This window comes from Camelus dromedarius, chromosome 12 (assembly GCF_036321535.1).
Source record: "Camelus dromedarius isolate mCamDro1 chromosome 12, mCamDro1.pat, whole genome shotgun sequence".
NCBI lineage: Eukaryota > Metazoa > Chordata > Mammalia > Artiodactyla > Camelidae > Camelus > Camelus dromedarius.
This window is the reverse complement of record NC_087447.1, coordinates 6,648,283-6,671,766: the sequence shown is the minus strand read 5'-3', so window position 1 is coordinate 6,671,766 and position 23,484 is coordinate 6,648,283. Positions and strand designations below refer to the sequence as shown.

The 23,484-nt window shown below is 44.4% G+C and overlaps 1 long non-coding RNA gene across 2 annotated transcripts; it reads left to right on the top strand.

The window, feature by feature from the left end:
• Nucleotides 1-373: 373 nt before the first annotated feature.
• Nucleotides 374-22,608, top strand: LOC135322630 (uncharacterized). Of its 2 annotated transcripts, none has more exons than XR_010383304.1 (2): nucleotides 374-21,285; nucleotides 21,527-22,608. It is a non-coding gene; the product is annotated as an uncharacterized LOC135322630 (long non-coding RNA). The 2 variants fall into 2 exon arrangements; XR_010383303.1 differs by having other exon boundaries at nucleotides 21,509-22,608.
• Nucleotides 22,609-23,484: the final 876 nt, after the last annotated feature.

Genomic DNA, 23,484 nt, shown 5'->3' with positions numbered 1-23,484 from the left:
TGTGCTTTTCATTACCTTGCAACTTCTTTTTTCCATTTAATACATAATGAACAATCATAAAACAGTCTATCCCAGCATGGACATCTTTTCTGATTACATACTTCAAACCTCTAGGCCCCTGGTAACAGAATAACAAAGTCATGAGTCATGCTCCTCAGCTACCAACAGGTGGCAACACGGGGGCTTAACTTCTTAATCAACTTTTAAAAAATATAAACCACAGCACGTTTCTTAATCAGAGACACTAAGCACAGCTCTGGGTACAGCTCTCTCAGGGCTGCCTGGGTGCCAACATACAGACAGTCCACGCTCCCCTCAGGAGGATCCTGGCTGCAGTCCCGGGAACTCGGGCCACCACACCGCTCCCACCCCAACCCACCCGCGCGCCTAGGCACTGACGTCACCGGCGCTCACGAGGCCGAGCCACCGCCCTAGGAGTCACGCGCTGCCCCCACCCCACCCCACCCAAGGCCGCAGGCGCCTGGGGTGTGATGCGCCCTCCGCAGAGATCTCTCCGCCGCCGCCTGGAATTTTCCAGACGCTCTGCCGGCCCTTCTTTCAGACTTCCCGGGGTGGAATGACCTGAAGCGACCCCCGCAGTTTTCCTTCGCCCACTCGGGAGGACGGATCAACCCATCTTCCCAACCCCCCCCCCTTTCTCTCAGGGAACAGGGTGCCTCCCCACCCCCGGCACCAAGACCAGGAGAGAAGACCTCTCCACCCCCCGTTAGAATCCGTCTCCCAAATATGACCTTGAGGTCTGTCCTCAATCTCTGGAAGCACTGCTAAGCGAAGCAGGAATAATCGGGGAATGTAAGAGGGCGGACACCCCGGGAAGACGGAACCACCGCGCGTCCTGTCCTTGGGCAGGGTCAGGGAGGGACTCTTTTTCCGGTGGCAGTGGAGGAATCGTCCCGTTGAGCAATGTCCTGGTGACGCGGCCCAGGGCTATAAAAGCCAAAGTTGTGGCCTATCCCGCAGTTAGCTATAGGGAGGCCTGCGGGTCTGGGTTTAGTTGTGGGGGAGGAGTGGCCAGATAGGGCTTCTCGGGACAGATGGGGGAGATGGCAGAGTTAGATGAGACTGAGTGGGGGTGCCAAGAGAAAGGTTAATGGGGAGACTAGATCTTTGGGAAACTGCTGGGGAGAGCTGTGTCCGAGGTACCCGCAGTAACCCAGGGGGAGGACAACACTCCAGGCCTGACTGTTGCTGCTGCCTGTTGGAGAAGGGGAATTTGACCTCTGGGAGGGGGCCGCTCAGCCTAAGCAGGAGCGGCCCCCAGTGCCCTGGTTGGTGTGGAAGAAGGAAGACGGAGACAGGAAGTGGAGGAGACTGAGGGTCTTGTCATCCTAGCTGGAGGCGTAACTGAACAATCGGTTCCCGGAAAATGAACAGGAAGGAAGGCAGTAGGGTGCAGGGCCGCCGCAGGTGGGCTGGGAGGGCGGAACTTGAACTTGTAAATACCAGCAGCCTCCTTTTTTTCCAGACAAAGGGTTGTGAGCCCGCCTGGGGATGAGGCCTGGTGTTGTGGAAACTGAACTTAGCTTCGCGGGGCTGACAGCTCTGGCCCAGGGCGGTATGTAATTCTGGCTCGGCCCAGGACAGGGTCCAGCCAGGCCCAGCCTGGTGGAACCCAGGTCTGGGTATGAGGCCAGACCTCTGGTCGGAGGTGAGGGTGGTCTAGGGAGTGATCAGGAGGTAAGGTGAGTAATTAGTGTGGCGCCTCACGTGTTTAACAGGCGGGGGCTGTAGGCGAACAAAATTGACCCACACTTTATTTTCCAGGTGGCAGTGCTTCCCTTTGGACTTTTCCTCTAGGTTCCGTGCTAACCTCTTCTGTGAGCTCACTCTGCCCCTCCTCCCTTTAATTCTCTCGAGGTTATCCATTCGCTTAAAACATTGCTTTTGGTAATCTGGTAAGCCTGGGAAAGCTGCTGAAGTCCCTGTCAGAGTCGGTATTGTTGGTAATCCTGAAGGAGGAAAGGCATCCCCTGCTGAGACTTTGGGTGGGCGGGTTGGTGTTGCTTCCCCGTGGAGAGGGTGGGGATTGAATGTGCACCCTTGGGTGGGCCCGCAGCCATTGTACCAGCTGAAAGCTACGAAAATGCCTCATAGACCGTGGTTTGTTACTATAGTGTTCATCATGGCGATCAGATGGCATCGGGAGAAATGGAGCCCCTGGCCAGTGTGAGTCGTATCAGAGCAGGAGGGGAGACCCTGGAGGAGAGAGCCCGCCTAAATTGATGTCTGCAGATTGAATTTCCAGAGGCTTAGGAAGAGGAAGTTCTCCAGTGTCATGGTTCCAGGCCTTGCTCAGGAAACCCTTTATTCAGGAGCCTTTAAGGTTTTCAGACGAGCTTATGAAGGGGCAATCTTTAAAAAAAAAAGCCCAAATGAGGTGCATCCGGGGCCATCAGCAAATGTGTTGCTTTGAATGTTTGATCCGGGAGCAACAACCTATGGGCACGTCAAAGCCAGCAGGCATCCCTCCTGGGGTGGTTTTCAGATGCTGCATCTTCTAAATTGAGCCTCCTGTCATACTACTAGTTTTGTGCTACAAACTTTGCTTCCAGAAGATTCTTAAGCTGTAGAACATTTTAACGCTGATGCTGCAATGCAGTGATGCCTTGTAGATGGAGCTTGCAGATGGAGCCCAGTGACCCTCTCGCCTGCCTGCCTGCCTGCCTGCCTGTACATTGGTTGGAGGAATTCTTAGTGTGATGATAAAACCTGTGTGTTGGGAAGTGTTTGAGTTTGAAACGTCTTAGGCCAATTTTTTGATGAAACAGACTGGCAAATTGAAGGGGTCATTGTGTTGTGCTACGGTCTGGGAGGGTACAAGTTGGTCATGCCCAGATTGTGATAGAAATGGCAGGTCTAGCTTCTGCATTAGATTGCAGATTACTAGGAAAAGGGAATGGTCAAAGTACTGATAGTGATCTTTGATTCTTCTTGTGCCTAAGTGCTTTTTAGGTTGGATTTTACATAATTAGATTTCAAAGTAATCTTAGTGTTCAAGTGGGAGGGCTTTGGTGAGGGTGTGTTGGGGGAGGAAACAGCTTGGCGCTGTTTCTGCTGGGAGGGGCTGGGGTGAATAAAGGGAGAGGGTTGTGGTTGGGTTTCGGGGGGGGGGGTGTGGGGGGATTGGTGGGGAATTACCAGTACACAGAGCTCTGGAGAATTGAATAGAGCTCAATGGGCAGAGGAAATAACTAGCTGTAAATTGTTAATGCTAGTTAAAGTGTTGCTTGGATACACAGGTTGCTTGGGAATTTTCTAAAATGCTTAGTACTCTGCTAAGTACAGGGAGAAAAAGCAAAATTGTTTTGCTTTGCGGCAAGATGGGGAAGTCTGAGAAGGTAACTGAAAACCTGAGTATCAGTCACTTGAAAGATTGGTGTCAGAAACTTACATCAGCAAGTTAACAGCCTTCACTGCTTTGCAGTCTTAAGTGGTTTATCTGAAGCTTGGAAGGTATGCAATATTCAGGAGCAGTCTTGAAAAAGACACTAAATACCCAAATTGTGGGCTTTAAAGTATTTAAATTTAAGGTTTTTGCTGTGCGCTTGAGATTAAATGTACTTTTCTGGGTTTTACAGTTGAAATTTAGCAAAGTGAAAATTCAATGATTTCTAAAGGGATTTTGTATTTAATCCATCTTGTCTTTGTGATGGGTATTAGTAACAGAAGTTTTTACTATTAGCTTTTCATTGTCATTGTAACAAGGAGAACCTGGTAATTTTGATCACTGTAAATTTACTGTAATATTTGATAACAAACAATCCATGTACCCTTGCTAAGGTTACAGTTAATCCACTGTATCTTTAATTTGAATGTTTGTGCTTTTTAAGTGACCTGGTACTAAAGGGGGAACTATCAACCAAAATCAGTTTGGGAAATAAGAGCAACACTGGGGGTGAGGAGGTGCTTTACTAATATGTTCCGTAGAAATTCAGGGAAAGATCTGAAAACCCTTTATGATACTTGTTTCTGAGGTGCGCCTGTTGAAGGAATCCCAGTGGCTATTTATCACATCCCTCTTCCCCTTAAATTTTAATGTGAACATTTTAAAGGCCCAGTAGTTTTTGCCCTTGGGATTTTTCTGTTTTCTGGGTTCTTTTTAATGTTTAAAAAAATAATGTTGACATAAGTTCTCAACTGGTGACTTGGGCATGATATAATTACTGTCATTGGAATTTAAAGGACATGAGTCATGCATGTATGGGGAAATAGTTCTGGTATGCTGTTGTGAAATTGAAACTGTAAAAGTAGGTGAGACACAAACGTGTGTTGCTCTGTATGATTGGAACCAGTCCTGTTGCATCATGTACACAATTACTAATCGTTTTTCTTCCCCTTTCCAGCACAAATAAAGGTTTGAGTTCTAAACTCATTAGAATTGTTTGTATTGCTATGTTATATTTTTCATATTTGCGTATTTCATTTGCTTTCATAATGAAGTTGAATGTATCTTCATATTGTAGATTTTAGGTCTAGTTTCACTCTTCAGTAGCTCCAAATTGAGGCCATTCAGTGGTATGGTGACCTCAAACAGAACTGGTATATCCTGAATGGTTTGCAACCTGGTAGGTGGGGAGGAAGCTCTGCTCACTGGGAGTTCATGATGGTTGTGCAAATTGTGATGTCAAACCACTGAGCAAATGGTTAGTGTCAAGGTGGGGGAGTACTTTGTAATATCCTGGAACTTTACATGGTTCTGTTTCCAAATGGCATTGTTTTTTATTCCTGTTTGCTTGGAGGAAACAATCTAAGGAGTATAGCAGACATGTAATGTGTATTTGACTTGTTTATGATCTTTGGGAGGCTGGAATGTATCTGGGATTTGGGTTTAAGCACACAGTTCTCTAAATTTACTAAAGAATTTGACTTTGGCTTAAGTTTTTTTCTTTTGGTGAGTAACAAAAGAGTTTGGGCCCAATTGCGTAAGTCCTGTGCTAAGCAGGCAAAGGATGCGAGTGGAAGCACTTGGAATCCAGAGTATGAGTTATGACTCCAAATTTGTGTCCTGGGTTGGGGTGGGAGTGGGTGGGGAGAAGGCCCAGCAGTGTTTATCCTGGGAGCTCATTCTTGTACTGAGCTTCTGTGTTAATTCTTTGAGGCCAGAAGGTTTTGCTTCACAGGAGGCAAACTTTGGGTTCAGAATGGAAACCTTTGCCAGCCTCTGCTCAGGAGGGTTTTGTTTCCAAGGGAGTGGAAAGGGGAGATTTCCGGGGAAGGGGACATGAGACCTGAAGTAAGACAGGCCAAATGCTATGACCAAAACCAAGGGGTGGGAGAGCGTGACCTAAATTCCCCCGAGAGCAGCTCGGGAACTGGCTGCTGTCCTCGCTGGATGTGTTCTATTTGCTTGGTCTCCTGGGTTCTCATGAACCTTCGCGTGTTTGCTACTGAGAAACCAGAGTTAGGTGCCTGCCAGCAAGCTGCCTTTCTGGGGCTCACGGCTCTGCCGAGAGTGGACATCACGTGTGCAGGTCGAGGAGCCTTTCCTGCCACCACCCCAGTCCTTGGTTCCCCCAGGACACTCTAGGCTTCCTTTCCTACATCACCCTTCTTGCTTTTTGCCCAGCCGTCCTTCGCCAGCCTTGCCTTCTTTGCAGAACTTGTTTCTTTTGTTTTTATACGGTGATGACTAAACTTTTGCTTCTAACCTTGAGGGTAACTGCGATAAATGCCTCTGTACTGTTTCCTAGCGACTGTGGTGGGCTAGTAAAAGATTTCTCCTTTGTAAGGGGTTGTAATGTGAGGCCTATTAATACCCAAGCAAAGCAGGCAGCTGAAGGCAATGCTCATGGCCTCCCGGCCTCTGCTCAATCCAGGGCCCCTGCCTGTTCTTTACCCTCAGTTATCCTCAGGTCAGGTGGGATGGGTGGAAGGTGTTGATGACAGCCTTGGTGGTCTCTGAATCAGTTTGCATCATAGTGAATAGATCTGAATTCAGCCTTTCTCCTGATCTCCCAGAGGCAGTAGATGATACGATCAGATGCAGTGACTAAGCTTGTGGCAATTAGGTAGAAAAATGGTGATCTGGCGCAAATTAAAAGTAATGGGGCAAGAGTTGAATTTGGAAGTTCTTTTGGAAAGGAATAGCCTGAAAGGAAGTATTGGCTAAGGGTCCTCTGTGTGCCCAGGTTGGACACACTGAAAACTGCAGAAATGGCGTGTGTCACAAAAGAGATGGTAACTGCCCACACCCCACCCCCAGCTCCACCCTACCGGCTGCCCTTGGTCTGTTTTAACTGACCATGGCCTTGAAGGGACACTTATGCAGGAACTAACCTCTCTGTGTGTACTTAAGTTCCTAGAGGAAATGTTAACCTCTGGCCTTGAGCAGTATTGCTTATTGTGAGATGCTGATATTAAATGAAATGCCAAAACAGGCTTCAGATATTTGTGGTATGTTTCAAATGTTTATATTGAACACAAAAATATACTGTTGTAGTCTGGAAATGGCAAGAGGTAGATAGCAAAATAACCAAAAATAAGAAAGACGTTAAGATGTGTCCCAGGGAATATGGCCTTGACTCTGAGGATTCCATCTCTACCACCTGGTCTGCTGGGTAGGACTGCCCTCCAAGGCCCCTCAGCTGTGCACTGCCTTCCCTCTCTTTCAGATAACTCTTAGCTGAGTTCTCATGTTGTGAAAAAGATTTGTTGTAAGGTTTACAAATAAGAAAATTGACAAAATCCTCAGTAATCTTCCGTTGACAGTTGTTATTGGTATATTTGTGTTCTACAGTTTTTTTCCCTTATGCACAGAATGTATGCCTTTTTAAACAAAAATGAAATTACACTGTAAGTTCTGTTTTATAACTTTTCACTTAACATACAGTGAACATTTTCCTGTTGCTAGAAGGATCTTTTGTAGTGGTAACATAATGTTCCATTGCATGGTTGTATCAATTTAAACAATCTCGTTTAGAGGACATACATTTTCCATTTGTTTTTTTCTCTTAAGAAGTAATGCGGTGAATACCCTTTCTTGTAACTCAAATTTTATCACATGCAGTATTATTTCTTTGGGATACATGGATACATTTCTACATGTGACTTGCCTTAAGACTTTAGGTTCCTATTGCTAAATTGCCCTCCTGGGGGGGAATTTTCTAAATTAGCGTTCTCACTATCGATGTAGACCTAGCTCTGTCTCCCCTTTTGCTCAGAGTGGGTATCACACTAAAATCCTCGCTCCCTGGGTGGCTCCAGGCTGCTTTACCCGTGGCTGTGAGCACTGCCACACCAAGCATTGTGTTGATTGACCATCTGCAGTATTGTATACGTGTGCATGCGTGACTCTCCACTTCTTAAGGGTTCATTTCTCTATTGATTGTTTTGTAAAAATACATATTAATGTATTAATGATGCTTCGTTGTATTTGATGCAAATATTTTCCCCAGTTTGTAGATTGCCTTTTTGTTTATTTTGTTTCAAACATAAAAATGTTAGTTTTTCTGAGGTTGTCACTTTTTTTTTTTTTTTTTACTTTTCTGAATATCAAGGTTTATTACCTAAGGTAAAATACTGGTTTAGGCTTTACTTGGGTCAATATTTACCTTGTGTGGCTCTGTTGCATGGCTGTCACCACAAAAATGTTTTTTAACCTCATGTTAACACACAGCTGTCAGAGAAGCTTGAATTCTCTCTTTGGAGTTTGCATATGGGTACTCAGTAGATTCGGTTAATTGCAGCACAAAGTTAGGAAACCATGCAGGAGTCTGTGAGCTCAGATTTCTTGTGCTCCAGAGGGCGAGGTTGTCACTCTTTGTGGTTTCTCTACTCTGTTACGCTTAGATATGTCCCACCTGAAAAGTATATAAGTATTAATGTGTGTTACTTTGTGACACTTGTATGGTTTCATTTTTTACATTTGAACATACAACCCAACTGGTTTACTGTGCAGCCTGTCGATGTGTATGTAGTAGGGGAGGGCCCACGAGCTTTCTCCCTCCCACACCCACTCCCTGTGGCCAGATGATGGGGTAGCAGAGAGCCCTGTCCCCTGACAGCTGGGCAGGTTGTTGTCACAACCAGACAGTTCACTGAAGACCTGGGGGGCAGATGGCTGTTGTCTCCTGATGGGATCTCGGTTGCCCCTCCTCCATGACTCCCCTTTCCTCTGTCTTAACTGAGACCCATGACAGCCCTGGGCGGGGGCGGGGCGGTCAGAAGCAGGGGCAGATGGACAGATCAGCTTCTGCTCCTGACTTGGGAGCTTTATGACTGGGAACAAAGTACTGAGTCTTACTGAGCCTGTTATCCTGTGAAATGGGGGTAAATGGATGTGTGCATTTGGCACACGGCTACTTTTCATTGAGTGCTTACGGTGATTCCATTCTCGAGTCACCTGCCTGCCTTGCTCTGGGCCTTTTACATGTAATCAGTTTGCTTGTTCTGGTCTGTTCTGGTTTTACATTTGATTTTGTTTCCATTCACATTTCCCTATATCAGCAGAGCCCAGAAACGCTGGCAGTGGCTTTTTCTCAGGGTTAATTCTCCCACAGGAAGTCCATGAAGGGCTTCTACAGGTCCTGCGAGTACGGGAAACTGTACATGTGTATTTCTCTGTGGAAAGCACAAGCTTGCTGAAGGGGTCCATAACCTCAAAAAATACCACAAATGAAAAATTGCATTATTTTATCCCATTGTGCTTATTCTATAGGCTGTTTAGCCGATCTCTTGAGTTGTAAATTGTGTTTGGACTATTTTCAATTGTGCTGCTGTGAACATCTCTCTAAATTTTGTGTAAATATATAAATATGTATTGGTGCAAATATATACATACGTATCTATTTCCTAGGGTAGCATCTTCTGGTCACTGAGCATGCATGGTTTTATAACTCTTGTCCAAGACTTACTCTCCAGAAACCTTACACTTCCTCTTGTGAGTATATCCATTTCCCTTCATAATTGCTAATATCAGGTTTTTCTATTTTTTTAATTTAATTTTTTATTGAAGTATAGTCAGTAAATAAAATTTACTGTTACTTCCTAAAAAATTTGTGATAAAATATGCATAACATAAGTTTTACCATCTTAACCACTGTAACGTGTACATTTCAGAAGTGTTTGGTTATATTTATAGCATCTCCAGAACTTTCTCATCTTGAAAATTGAAACTCTATACCCACTGAATTCCTCATTCCTTTATCCCCCAGCCCTTGGCAATCACCACCTATTTCTTTGTTTCTATGAGTCTGACAACTCTCGGTACCTCATAATAAACGGAATCATACAGTATTGTCTTTTTGTGACTGGCTTGTTTTACCTAATGTATGTCCTCTGGGTTCATCTGTGTGATAGTGTGTGCCAAGATGTTTTTCCTTTGTAAAAAAGTATTTTGTTGTATATATGTACCACATCTTGTTTATCCATTCATCTATCAGTGAACACTTGGGTTGCTCCCACTTTTTAGTTAATGTGGATAATGCTATTATGAACACGGGTGCACAAATACCTTTTTGAGGCACCGCTTTCAATTCTTTTGGATATATACCCAGAAATGGTATTGTGCATCAAAGGGTATTTCTATTTTTAATTTTGGGGGGAACTGCCATACTGTTTTCCATAGCAGCTGCACCATTTTATACTTCCACCAATAGTTTACAAGGGCTCCAGCTTTCCACTCTTCACCAATGCTTTTATTGTTTTTTTATAGCAGCCATCCTAATGGGTATGAAATCATATTTCATTGTGGTTTTGATTTGCATTTCTCATTCCATAGGTTGCCTTTTTACTGTTGATTGTGCCCTTTGATATACAGAAGTCTTTAATTTTGATGTAGTTCAATTTATCTATTTTTACTTTTGTTACCTGTGCTTTTGGTGTCATACCCAAGAAATTATTGCCAAATTCAATGTTATAAAGTATTTTTTAAAGTGCTTTAGTAGTCAGTCTGTATTTCTGTGATTACTTTCTAGTCTGTTTTACCATTTGATTTACCATCTGCATTTTTCCTCTCTGACCATTTACCATATAAAGTTTCTGTTAATTTTTATAACCATCATGAATTCTTTATATAGTTGGGAAGGTAAACTTCTGCCAGTGTTGTCAAACTTACTCATTTTTCCTTTTATTGTTGTACACAAAAAGTATCTATTATACAAAGACTTAATAATTTTGGTCTAATAAGTCTAATAATAACAACTAATAAGACTTGGGTTTACATCTGATAATTTTTTTTAGTAGCTAAGTATGTATGTGCTCCCACATTACAATGAATGCTCTTCTCCATTTAAGGAGCTATGAGTCCAACCTAGGAGTGGATCTAAATTATTTACACTGATAAAGTTGAAACACCAGCTGCTGAATAAATACTGTCATTGCTCTTTTTTTCTAGGTCTGTCAATATTAGCTTCTTATAATTTATCTGCCTGAATCTCTTTCTGCAGTTTTTAATCTGTAGTTTTTGTTGTTTCTAATCAAATAACAACAAATTTTAATGACAGTCACTGTTCATTATGCTATGAAATCTAGTAAGTGGAAACTATGATACTCCTCTCAAGGCAAGAATATTCTCTCTCCTTGTTGGAACTTTAGACACAGAACTGGGTTAATCTTTGGTTCAAGACATAACATGCCTCTCTTCTTTTTGGTTCCTTGATGTTTTAATAATGCGAGCATTTCTGAATCTTTGCTCAGTGTAAAAACTAGGAATTGAGACAGTAACTTCCTCTACCTATGTGGCCGTCTCCCCCCATCTTCCTCCCTGTCTCCCTCTAGGCCGAAGTAATCATGATCCTGAAGAGTAGGTTTATCTTTTACTTGGTTTTTTTTTTCCGTATAACTGAAAAAAAAACTTGCCAAACTGTGGTTTTTAAACTGTATGTTTTCATTTTAGTTGTTTTTAACTTTATAAGCTTCTGGAATATTTTTCAATTAATGATATTAAGATTCATCCTTTACCTTGTGTGTAGTTCATTTGGTTCACTTGCTGGATAGAGTCTCTCATGTGACTATAACACAGTTAATTAATCAATTTTTCCCATTGCTTCTCTCATTCTCTTCAGTGTAATTAGGTAAGTGATAGGTGGATGCTGTCTTATACAGAATTAAAGCTTGACTAACAAGGTTGGCACTATCCGTACCCCCCCCCCACCCATGCTTGCTGTGTTTCCTGCCAGACCTTTTTCTATTCATTTATATCCATATGTAATATAAAAAAACTGTGTAGGTGGGAAAATACTGTTTTATGCCATGTATCATTATTGACTTGCTTTTTTCGTTTAACATAGGGAGATTCACGTGGGCATGTGTAGAGCTGCTGTCATTGTATGAAGCTGCTGCGGCGTAGTCCTTCACTTGGAATTTCCATGAATTATTTAGCTGTTCTATTCTAATGGATATTTACACTATTTCCAGTCCTTTCGGATGCTGTATGGTCATGCACACCCCTTGTGCACACACATGAGTGTTACCCAGGGTCTGTACCAAGAAGTGGAATTGCTGGGTCATAGGACGTGGGTAAGGCATTTTACTCAATTCTGCCCTCTTGTCTTCCAGAGCAGGTGTACAAATTTGCACGCCTGAGTATGAGAGTATCTGTTCGTCCATATCGTCTTCGACGCTTAGTATAGCAAGCACTTAAATTTCTGCCAGTTGCCATCTTTGATCTGTCATATGTTCACAGTGACCCTCTGAGACTTTAATGCATCTGTGGGTTTAACATTTGTGGCCTTAAAACTGATAGGGGCGCCAGAGTCCAAGGCACATAATCATTTATAATTTTATTGGTATAATTTTTTTAAATTACTCATGTCATTGAGGCTACTGTTGATGCCCAGCCAAAACACTCTAGGTCCATGTCACCCTGGCTTTGTTTTCTGTTTGTCTCTGCATTGAAGCAACTCTCAAAGGGATCGAAAGTTTGCAGATTTAGGTAAAGTTTATGGCTAACATTACTATACTATGTACTGTTGTAATGGATGGGACTGTGGAGTGTACATTTGTGGCAGAATTTATTTTTAATCCCTTTATAAATGACTAGTCTTGCATTTAAAATTTAAACACTGCAGAAAAACACAATGTAGAAGGTAAGAGTTTCTCTATAGTTCTCCCAAGATAATAATGGCAACTTCATTTATGTTCCTTCAGATAGTTTCCCTCTGTGGACATACTGCAGATTTATCCTATTATCTACTATAAAATGGAAACATACAACATGTACTGCTCTGCAACACTTCATTATTTTCATGGCTTCATAATACTTAATCTTGTGCATGTTGGTGTAGTTATTTTAAGCATTTTCCTGATGAAAGGCTTTTAAGCTTATTTGTAGGGTTTTCTGACCATTGCAGACAGAGCTTCTTGTAAATTCCTCTTCGTACATGTGTCTGCACGCCCTCGGATCACAGTGCCTGAAGGAAGCCTGAGCTTTGCACCTGCTCCAGTACAGTGGGCAGCTCTGCCTCTCTTGGTGCTATCTGGGTCTGGTGCTCTCAGTCTTGTGAGGTGGGCTGAGAGTTTCTGCTGCCAAGGTAGGATAATCCTGGCCTTCTCCTGGTGTGCTGTGGAATTCAGTTAAAATGATTGCTGAAACCACTTGTCCATATCAGATTTTAGCATGAGACAGTGTCTGACTTATTTAGTGCAAAACAGGGATGGATTTAACAAGCCTCGGGGTCTGCTGCCTACTGTTCCCTCCTGAAGCAGGTTGAAAAATGAACTCTTCTAGGAAAGTAGTTGTGACATTTGCAAAAAGTAGCATTTAATTATCTTACTTGTTTGTTAGTTTGTTTGGTCTGTTAATCTTCCCTGGCATCTGTCTGTAGGCATCTCTAGGCTAAAGGAGTACATCCAGGTGGCGGCGCAGTCTGCTCCCTCGTCCACCTGCTCAGCACAACCTTGTCTGCTTTCTGGTTTGAATATATGCTCCCTCTCTCCCCTAAGAGGCCACTAAATGCCAGGAGCACAGGTATGAACCACTCTGTCTCTCTCCTTGTGGGGTCACAAGGAGCTTAATGTTGGGAACTGCAAGGCCCGAGATCTGTCCCAGCAGCCTTATTCTCTCCCCTCAGCCTCTAAGTGATCCATGCATTGTCCCTCTTACTCTTCTGTCACTGTGGCAACTGTGTGACCTGCCGTCTGTATGTCAGAGCAAGGCCCTGCCTCTGTCTATGCTGACCCCAGAGGCAAAGGCTCTTCTAATTTGTTTAACTTAAAGGTATGAAAAATGTTCAAAGTAATACCTGGGCATGTGAAAATTCAAACCCTATAGGAGATACAGTGATGTCTTTCTCTAACCCCTGGCCTGGCCTCCCTTCCTACATTGGCAGCTGCTGTGACCACTTAGTTGCTGAAGTTTCTTTCCGGAGAATTCTGTGCATGTGTTTTGCTATAGAGGCCCTGGTTTGCCACATGCTGTCTTGCACTTTGGGTTCAGTGAACGGCACGTCAAGGAGCTCACCGTGTATCCGTATTCATGGTCTGCCTTGGGCTCTTCGATGCCTGTGTGGTAGCCTGTTTTAATTATCCATTCCCCTTTTGAGGAACAAATGGCTTGTTTCTAGCAATATTTACTGTATATAGGGCTGTACTGAGTATCTGTCCGCGTGTGTTTATGTACGTGGCAACAATGTCTGTGGGGAACGTGTCCTTTCAGGGGATTTCTGGGCCACTGCCTTTCTAAACACGATGGAGCCACCAGCTTGTGGCTGTTCTGGTTTCCCTACACTTTTCCCAACACTGTTTTTTATCTTGGTTATTTGTCAATGTGAGAAGTGAAAATAGTATTTCACTGTAGTTTTGACTTGTATTTCTATTGGGATTTTAAGAGCTCATTAAATATTAAAGAAGTTAACCCTTTTTCAATTGTGCTGCAAATAGTTTGTCACTGATCTTTAAGTTGTATGCCAAAATTTTGCTATTCAGAGTTTTAAATATATTTATACTTATTTATCAATATTTCTTACGGCCTCTGGATTTTATGAGTAGTTCAGAAAGGCTAATCTAGCTCAAGATTATTTTCTGTTAGTCCCCATGTTTTGCCTAATTATTTTAAGGCTTTAGTTTAATTTGAACCTTGGCTCTATCTGGACTTAATTTCATCATAATGAGTGACTTAGGTACAGTTAGCCTGTTGTCCCTACACCATTTACTGATGACTACATCTGTTCCCCATTTATCTATCTATTCATGTGCCAGTGCCAGTTTTAAATACTGTAGTTTTGTGCTTTTTCTGTATGGTAGGGACAGCCCTACCTCATTATTTCACTTTCCTGAATTTTCCTGGCTATTCTTGCATGTTTACTTTTCCTTCCTTGTGGTGTTTTCATACTGTTGTCTTCCTGTGCAAGGATGAGGTATGCCCCCGTTTACTCACGGGTGTTTAAATTTAGCTCTCTGGGATGTGGAAAGCTGTGGTCAGTTAGGCTAGTCTTGGTCTGACTGCAATTACTTCATTATTTTCATGGCTCCGTTTTGGTCTTGCATGTGTTCATATAGTTATGTTAACCATTCTCTTGTTAATGTGTGTCTGGGTGTCCTAACCTGCCTCCTGAGAGCCCCCCACACCCATCCTAATGACCACCCTCATCACAGAGCACTTTTGTATTTTTCTCTGTGCCTAATAGTTACTTTTCACCTTCTAACTGACAGTGTCCAGTTCAGTGGGCTTTATAGATGAAATGCTCCGAAACACACTGTCTTGCTAAAAATTCCAATATGTTTATGCAAACCCAGCATGGAGAATGAATTGTGCATATTCTAAGAGGTCACATTCTAGGAGAGTTTGGCTGGGAGGGTTTGTGTTCTGAACCTCTGCCCTGTGTGGCTGACTGCTGTCCCTGGGAAGTTCTGTGTACCTGGAATGTCTGGACAGAATCCTATTCTGATAACCAGCACCTGACCCCTCTGCTCAACCCCTGAACCACCTTTTCCTTCTGTGTAACATAAACACCCGATGGACTGTTTATAAAATGTCCTGCATGCTTTCCTGCCTTATCAAAGAGATTACTGTTTCTTCGATTTCTCAAGGCCACCATCGTGTACATGTAGTCCTGCCTGGCACACAGCAGTTCCTTCAGGGGCTGCTGTCACTTCCTTCGGGTGGGCCCACCCCTCCTTTGCTGGGTTCATGGTGTCTGTAGTAGAAGAACTGAAGGTGCCTGGAGGCAAGACAGCCGAGCCTTCCTTCAGTTAATTTACTGGTGCGCCCTTGAGTCAGCAGTGGCCTGCGTCTCTTCAGAAATCATGTGTGTGGGCTTGTTTTGCAACCAAGCACGATTCTGTTTTCTGATTATGATTTTTTCTGGCTTATTGTTGAGATATGGGCGGATACTTTTCTCTGTTTTGTAAGACATTAGAAATGTCTTAGAAACAAATGTCTTAGCACAAATCTGATCGTTTCCTTAAGGGAATTTCTTAGCAGTGACATTACTGGCTGAGAGGGCATGGTCAGAGTGAAGGCTTTTGACTCATGTTGCCGAGTACCTTCTGAAAGGCCAAACACAGCTCAGCCTGGCCCTGGCCCTTTTTGTTTTTATCTTGGCTGATTGGAGGTTTAAGCAGTGTCTCAGTGTTTTAATGTGCACGTTTTGACTCTGTAAAGCTGAGTGTTCACTTCCTGTGTGTGTTTGCTGATCTGTGCATCTGCTCTGTGCTTCGCTTCTATTTTTGTTGCCCCCTGAGAAGTCTTTTTTCTGTTGAGGACATTTGCTTTTGGTTATTACACAGTGTTTTTCAATCTTGTAGTTTGCCTTTTAAATTTACATGTTGAATCTTGCTGATGGTTTTAGGTTTTGTAATCAGACCTATCTAATTTTATTATTAGTGTTATGTACTTTGGTGTTATGCTGTATTTTCCTCTGGTTCATTTGTGGTTTCCTTTTTGACATTTAACTCTTTATTCCGGCTAGAAGTTGTTTTGGTGTACAGTATTAGGTAAGAATCTAATTTAGTTTTTTCAGAATGGTTCACCAATTTTCCCAACACCTTTACTGAATAATTCTACTTTGTCTACTGATTTGAAGTCCCACTTGTTAATTATGGGCTAAATACTTTGAGTCTGTTTCTGAACCTTCCAGTCTGTTCCACTGATCTGTCTTTCCCTGTGCCAACCCAATGTTTTAAGTATTTTAGCTTTGTAATATCTGATTTTAATATATGGTAATACAGGCCCCTGTCATTCTTTTTTAAAGTATTTGGGTTTTTATTGGAATTGAATTACATTTATAAATATGTTATTGTGACTTCCCATTTTGGAACTGGTCTCCCTGTTCATTCAGGGTAGATGATTTTCATGTCCCTCGGGAATTTTAGACTGCATACAAGTTATGCACATTTACGAAGTTTGTTCCTAGAAATGTTCAGTTCTGTATTGTGGTTGGATATGTTTTTCTATTAAAATTTCTAATTATGGTAGTATATGGTAAGACTTATTTTATATATGTATTTTATAAATAAATATGCTGAACTTCAGTACTAGAGGCAATTGGGAGGTAATATAGCCTCTTGGCTAAAAGTGTAGGCTTTCTAGTCAAATGATTATGCTCTCAAAATGAACCCGCCTTTTATTTCCATGTGACCAGTTCTCTGCCTCGGTTTCCCCATGTGTAAGGGGGGATAATCGTATTATCTCCTAAGAAGAGGGATGAGGTTGATCAAATAATGTGAAAGCATTGTGCGTGGTGCCCTCCTGACATGGAGTGAGCACTGTTCTCTTGGGGTTTCCAAGTAACCAACAGTCATCCTTCGTGATCCATGTGATTTGTCCCACTTTTCATGCTTCTCTCCGGTCATATTGGCACTGGCTGTAATTACCAGCGAGCTGTGAGCATCATGGTCTTGTTCCCGTCTGACCCTTTAGTGCCATCTGTCAGCACAGGAGGAGGAAGGTGAGGCTGGGCCCTGGGAGGTGCACATAAGCCCACAGCAGCCCACATCACATCTCCCAAAAGGGGTGATTGTCCTGCCTGTGGTCCTCAAGACAAGGTGGGTGATCTGCTGATATGCATTTTAAACTTTAATATTTATGTATTTATTTTAACACATATTTAAAAATCCCTGGTTTTCTGTTTGTGGTGGTAATGCAAAGTTTCATTTTAAAATAGATTTATTTTTCCTTTTTTTAATTGAAATATCATTCATGATACCATAGAATTCATCCTTTTTGAAGTGTACAATTCAGTGTGTTTTAGTATATTCACATTGTGTACATGCACTAATACCCCATTTCCATTATCCATTCCAGAACTTTTTCTCCATCCCAAACAAACTCTACTGATTAAACTTCCCATCCTTACCCAACCTGTCACCTTTGTTATACTTTCCATCTCTATGAATTTGTCTATTTTGGTACCTCATGTAAGAGGAATCATATTATATTTATGCTTTTGTTGTGTTCACCTTAGTTCATTTAGCATAATGTTTTCAAGATTCATCCATGTTGTGGCATGTAGCAAGACTTTGTTTCTTTTTATGGCTGAATAATATACCATTGTATGGATATACCGTATTTATCCATTTATCGGTTGGACGTTTGGGCTGTTTCCACTATTTTGGCCATTAGGAGTAATGCGTCTGTGAACATTTCTGTGCAAGTTCTAGTGCAAGCACAAGTATTAAATTATCTTTGGTACATACCTGGGAGTGGAATTGCTGGGTCATAGAACAACTCTGTTTAACTTTTTGAGGAACTGCCAAAGTGTTTCCCAATATAATTGTACCATTTTACATTCCCAAAAGTAATTTATGAGGGTTCCAGTTTCTCCATATTCTCAACAAAGCTTGTTCTGACTTTTTGGTTCTAGCCATTCTAGTGAGCATGGGGGTAGTATCTCATATGATTCTGATTTGCCGTTCTCTGATGACTAATGATGTCAAGCCCCTTTTTATGTGCTTGTTGGCCATGTGTATATCTTCTTTGTGGAGAAGTGTCTATAACTGATTTTTGCCCACTTTTTATTGGGTGTTTGTCTTCTCATTATTGTGTTGTAAGAGTTCTTTATATATTCTGGATACTATACCCTTATCAGATACATGATTTGCTGATATTTTAAAAGTGAGTTGATTTAAGGGGAAAAAATAGGACTTCTATACTCAGATGTGGCAAAAAAAAAAAATCTCAAAGTGTTGTGTGAACTAAGGTTTGGGAGGGTGGCCCCAATGAGACCACAGGGGTTTGGAGGCAGAGAATAGGGTGCGGACCTTAAATGTGAAATGGGTGAGGAGTGCTGCTCTGCTGCATCCCTTCGTCTGTGATATCAGCTGGCATCGCCGCCAGACGTGCAGGGAACATTTGTTATTTCAGTGCTTGGAAGTTTCTGATTTATTTTTTAAATCAGTAATAGATAATGGATTTATTAAAATGTCTCTCCTGAATCTTTTGAGATGAGCATCAGGTTTTTCTCCTTTCATCTTATAATGACTAATTGTATTAATGGAATATTAAGCCCTCCTGTGACTTCTGAAACAAACCATTCCAGGCCTGGAGCTTTATTTTGTCCACAGAAATGAACCCAGAGAGTCCACTTTGACTCAGAGCACTGCCAGGCAGGTTTTGGTGTCAGGATTTCAGGAAAGGCAGAGTCACAGTCTAGAGCAGTGACCGAGAGCACAACTCTGACAACTAGTCTCTGTTCCCTGCTTGCCTGCTTAATAGCACATAACTTTGGCCACATTTCTTAAATTCTTGAAGCCAGTTTCCTCACTGGTAAAATGGGGACAAAAATAGTGCTAGAACATATCTCTCTGTCTTGTGACCCTGAAGTGAGGTGGTGTGGTGCAGGGGCTGCGAGCGAGTGAGGGGCACCGCTGTCTTCTGCCCCTCTTGTGGCAGGAACACGTTGTGACAGAACGTTCCCAACCTTCCTGCACAGATTGCACAGCATGGAGTGCCATGTAACACCGTGTGTGGCTGCCGCTTCTTTCTGGAGCTTCAGTAGTTCTTTGAAAATTTGTTCAATTTCTTCCTGAGTCAACTGGGGTAGTCAATATGTCTCTTTCATCATAAATTAATTTTTCAAGTATGTTTTCTCAGAAAATTACGTTGTTCTTATGTATTAGTGTCAAATGTCTTTTTACATTTTAACATCCTCCTTATGAGTAGTTTTATCACTTTGTTCTTATTCCCAGATTTTCTTCCTCTGGAATAGCCTTTCAAGAATTCTATTTTATTGGCCTTTTCAAAGAAATAGCTTTAGATAAAATAAGTAGTTGTATTGCTTTCATTTTGTAATTCATTAATTCCTACTCTCATTTCCTTCTTTGCTCCAGCTCTCCTTGGATTTTTATTCTGGAGTCTTGCATTGCATGCTTAATTCATTCATGTTCAAACTCCCGAACTTGTAACAGTGGAAAGAGGAGGTGGAGTGTGGTCCTGGAGGTGCAGGCAGCGAGGCAGTCCTGCTCCAGCCCCGCCGTGCCGTCACCTCTTTGACCTTAGACAGGGTCTCAGCTGCTGAGGTGTGGAGCCTGTCTAAGGGGAGGCTACTGATGCCACCCAGGAGGATGGACGGGTGTCTGTTGGTGGCCAGGACCCAGCAGGCATGTGGAGGGTGGTGAGCAAAGAGAAGCAGTGAACTGCTGTTGCCTCACCCCAGAGTTTCCATTTCTAACGCTCACTCCGGCAGCACCTCCATGGCTGGACCCTGAGCTGGCCCTTGTGGACACAGGCAAACGAGCTGACTGGTCCTGTCTTCATGGTGCCCCCATTCTCACGGGGACAGGCCTCAGAGGGTGGTTTTACACATCATGAGTGAGTGCAGTTTCGGGAACAGCCCTGTGGAGTGGCGTGCAGCCCGAGAGTGAAGACGAAGGCCCTGACACAGGGGAGCGGACCTTTGAGTTCTCACTTGCAGGGTGGGAGGAGCTGGAGGAAGAGCATTCCCAGCTGAGAGAAGGGTTTGAGCAAAGCGTCTGAGCCGTGAAGGGGACTGGCTGGAGCCAAGAGCATGGAAGGCGGGGCTGGTGGGACCACCATGAGGATTCAGGATGGGATCCCGGGCACCCAAAGGCCTCCATACTGTGTTTGGGAAAGAGCTTATTTCCTATATGCTTGGTGGTTTCAATTCTAATGTATAATTTGACCCTAGTTATTTTAAAGTATACTTTAAAATGTCCAATCATTGGGAAATTTTTATTTTTTTAGCTATGTAATCAATTTCTGGTTTACTGAATGGTTACTTGAAGAAGTGACCCATACAGTTACTGCTTTTTTGACTCTATGGCTCCCTTACTTCATTGCTTGAAGTATGATTATATCTATGAATGTTCCATGGCAGTCAGAAGATATTCTCTGTCACGTTCTAAATTCTAAATAAGTCCCACCACTTGTTTTTTTGGTCCAGTTCAAATCCACTACATTCTTTTGTAATGAGAAGTGTGATTACATTCTTATCACCCCTCTGGTTCTCTCCCCTTCCCCCGAGACGGCTTATCAGTTTTGTTCTATGTGTGTTGCTGCAGTGCTATTGGAACATCAAGATTCCTCCTGTGTGGAGTGCTTTCTGCCTGGAATTCACTTTGTCTGACGTAGACAGGGCAGACCTGCATCCCAGCCCACCCCCAGCGTGGCTGCTGTCTTGTTTGCATTTGACTGAAGTCAGTTATTTTCAGGTTATTTTCAACTGAAATTTGAAGCTATTTTTACGTCTTTTCTGCTTTCTGCCCACGTATGTGTGTTTATTTTACAGGGTTGCAACTGGTAGTTATTTTGCTTTTTCCACTTCAGGTTGTGTCGTGGGCACAGTTACCTTGATGAAATCATGCACTGTCATGGTTGCAGCCCTCTGGGACATTGCAGGGTGTGAGCCAGTCACTGCTGCCTTGTGGGCCGCTGTAGCAGCTGGGCCAGCATTCTGTGATGATGAGTCACCCTGTCGCAGACGTCTTTGGGCAAATCCTCTGTACACCTCATGGCTGCTTTTGGTTTGCATTCCCCACTGGCCAAAGAGAAGGGGCAGTTGCCTGGTTCTCCTTGCTTACTGCCCTGTGCCCTCCAGATGGTTCTAAGGGGCTAGTTGCACACTTATATTTGCTCATTGACTATGAGTGTGTGGTGGGGTTTTTTTTTTTTTTTTTTTTTGGAAGTCATTTTAATTTGTACCCTTTTAGCTAGTGACATAGTTCCCTATGTAGATCGCTCTCTGGGTTTCTTCAAGTACAGACAGTGAGGGCCTTGTCACTAACATGTTGAACTAACTCTTTGCTCATCTTACAGAGTGTGTTTTGACTACCCCTATTTCTGAGGCCTTTTAAGGCCAGAGGTTTGTTGCTTCACCGTCAGGTTGGGACTTAGATGGCCGTGCACGTTCCTCTCTCCTGCTGCAATAAGTAAGTGCCTGCCTTTGGTGGTGTGTTTGGGGGCAAAGGTGAAGGGAGGCTGTGAGGGGAGATGGGCCAGGAGGAGGGACAGGGATGTGAGGGTGAGGGGGGTGGAGGCTGAGCCTGCAGTCCTGGCTCTGTACCCACCTGGTGGTCCCCAGACCTTGGGTTCGGGGGGGAGGGTGTGTATGTGTGTGTGTGAAGTGGGGCCAGCTCTGCTCACATTCCTCAGATTGGGTGGACGATCCAGTTCACAGGCTGGCCTGGTGTTCTGCATGACCCTGAGCAAGTGTCAGGCCTCTCTGAGCCTCGGCTTCTCATCTGGACCTTGCTAGAGAGGGGCTTCGGAGCTCCTCAGGACTGACAGGAGGGGTCCCGGGATGAGAGGCCCGGACAGGACTCCCGGACGAGGACAACAGAGCTCATAGGAGGAGGAAGTGCACCCACTGGACCCGCCGTGGGCCCAGGGGAGGCAGAGACTGGGCTGGGAGGGTGGCGTGGGGGTAGGTCCTGGCCAGGGTCCAGCATGAGCTTATTGTATCTATGGGGCCCTGGTGACTCGGACCCGTCCTCCCGGGAACTCATACTCAACGTGAGAATCCAGTGAGAGGAGATGCTGGTGGGGGCCCTGTGCTTCCGACTTCGTTTACAAGCAATGGCAGTCCCAGGAAGGATTCCACAGCTGATGATGGCTGAGATCGGAGGACAGCAGTCGAGGCAGGTGGGCACTTCTATGTGGCCCCATGAGGCCGGGGCACAGCAGACCTGGAGGGTTGGCATTTGGGCTAGGCCAGAGTGCTCAGAGTTTCCCCCAGTTCCCAGATTTCCTATTCTGATGAAAAACTTAAGATTCTTGCCTCTAATTATAAAAGTACCCTGCCTGAAGTTAAGAATTCAAGCCAGAGAAAAGGTATAAAATGAATATAAAATTCCTTTCCCTTCACCAATTCTAGCCCTACTACACAGAGGTGGCCTCCAGTTTCTTAGAATCTTGGCAATTTCTGTACACACACAAATCTTGTCACTGCTGACACTGTCCTGGAACCAGCAGGGCTGTAACTTGTGGTTCAGTCTGCCAGTCTGATTTCTTGTGCTCCTGCAGCCGTGTGTACAGCCAGCAGGAACAGGGAAACACGTGGCCGTGAGGCTGAGGGGCCGTGTGTCCCCCAGCTGTGCCTTGAAAGGGGTGTCAGGAGAGGAAGGCATGAGCCTGGGGGTTGGGAGGTGCGGAGCCGCCGCAGGTGTTTCTTTTCCTGGACGCAGCTCATGGCCGTGTCCAGGTTTTGCTTTTCACCTTTGAGTCTGTGAGAAAATGAGCAGGAAAAAGCAAAAGGCGCTGGTGGTGGCACGCCTAGCACTGCTGGGCCGGGGTTCGAGTCCCTGCAGCGTCCCTGCTTCCTTCCAGCTCCCCACTCTAAGCCCCTCCCACCCCATCGGGGACACCGTGGTACCCAGGGAGAGAGGTGTTGGGGTTGGGCACCCAGGGCCTCTCTCCCAGGAGCCCTCCTGCTCCACTCTGCTCCCTCAGCCCCCGGAGTGGGGCCTGGGCAGGGACGTGGGGCTGGGCACTCAAGGGCTTCAGGTGCTGCAGCCCTCCTCCTGGACCATGTGCGGCATGTGGACATGGGAAGAGGACAGTTTAGGGGCTGTGAACCCCAAGGCTGAGGGACTTAGAGGCCACACTTGTCAGGGTGTGCTCCCCACCTGTCCTCTTCCACCCAGGGCTCCTGGATCAACTCACCCTCCCACCCTCGTTTCTGCCTCCAAGGCAGGACAACTATTCCAGGGAGGGCTGGGTGGACCAGGTCAAAGAGGTGGGCGGGTTGTGGAGTGGCCCTGGGGGGCAGGAAAAGAGAGGCCAACAAGCAGGCCCTGGTCCAGGAAATACAAGAGGGGCCAGAGTGGCACTGAGGGCTCTGAGCCTGCACTCTGCAGGCACCTGGGACCTGGAGAAGGGACCCCAGAATATCCCTAGCTCGGCCTGGCAGGGGCAGTACACTGTAATCTAAGCAAGGTCCCCCAGAAGCCAACAGCAGCTTCCTCCTCTCCTAAACTCTGAGTTCCCTCTGCCTTTCTCCTAACTTTGGCTAGCCCCCCCGTTTCCCCTCCCCACTCCTAAAATTCAAAGGATCACAATGTATTTCACTGGCCATGATTCTGTCTGCACCTTGGAGTCTGCCCTGCAGCTGCCCGGGTTCCAACTAGACC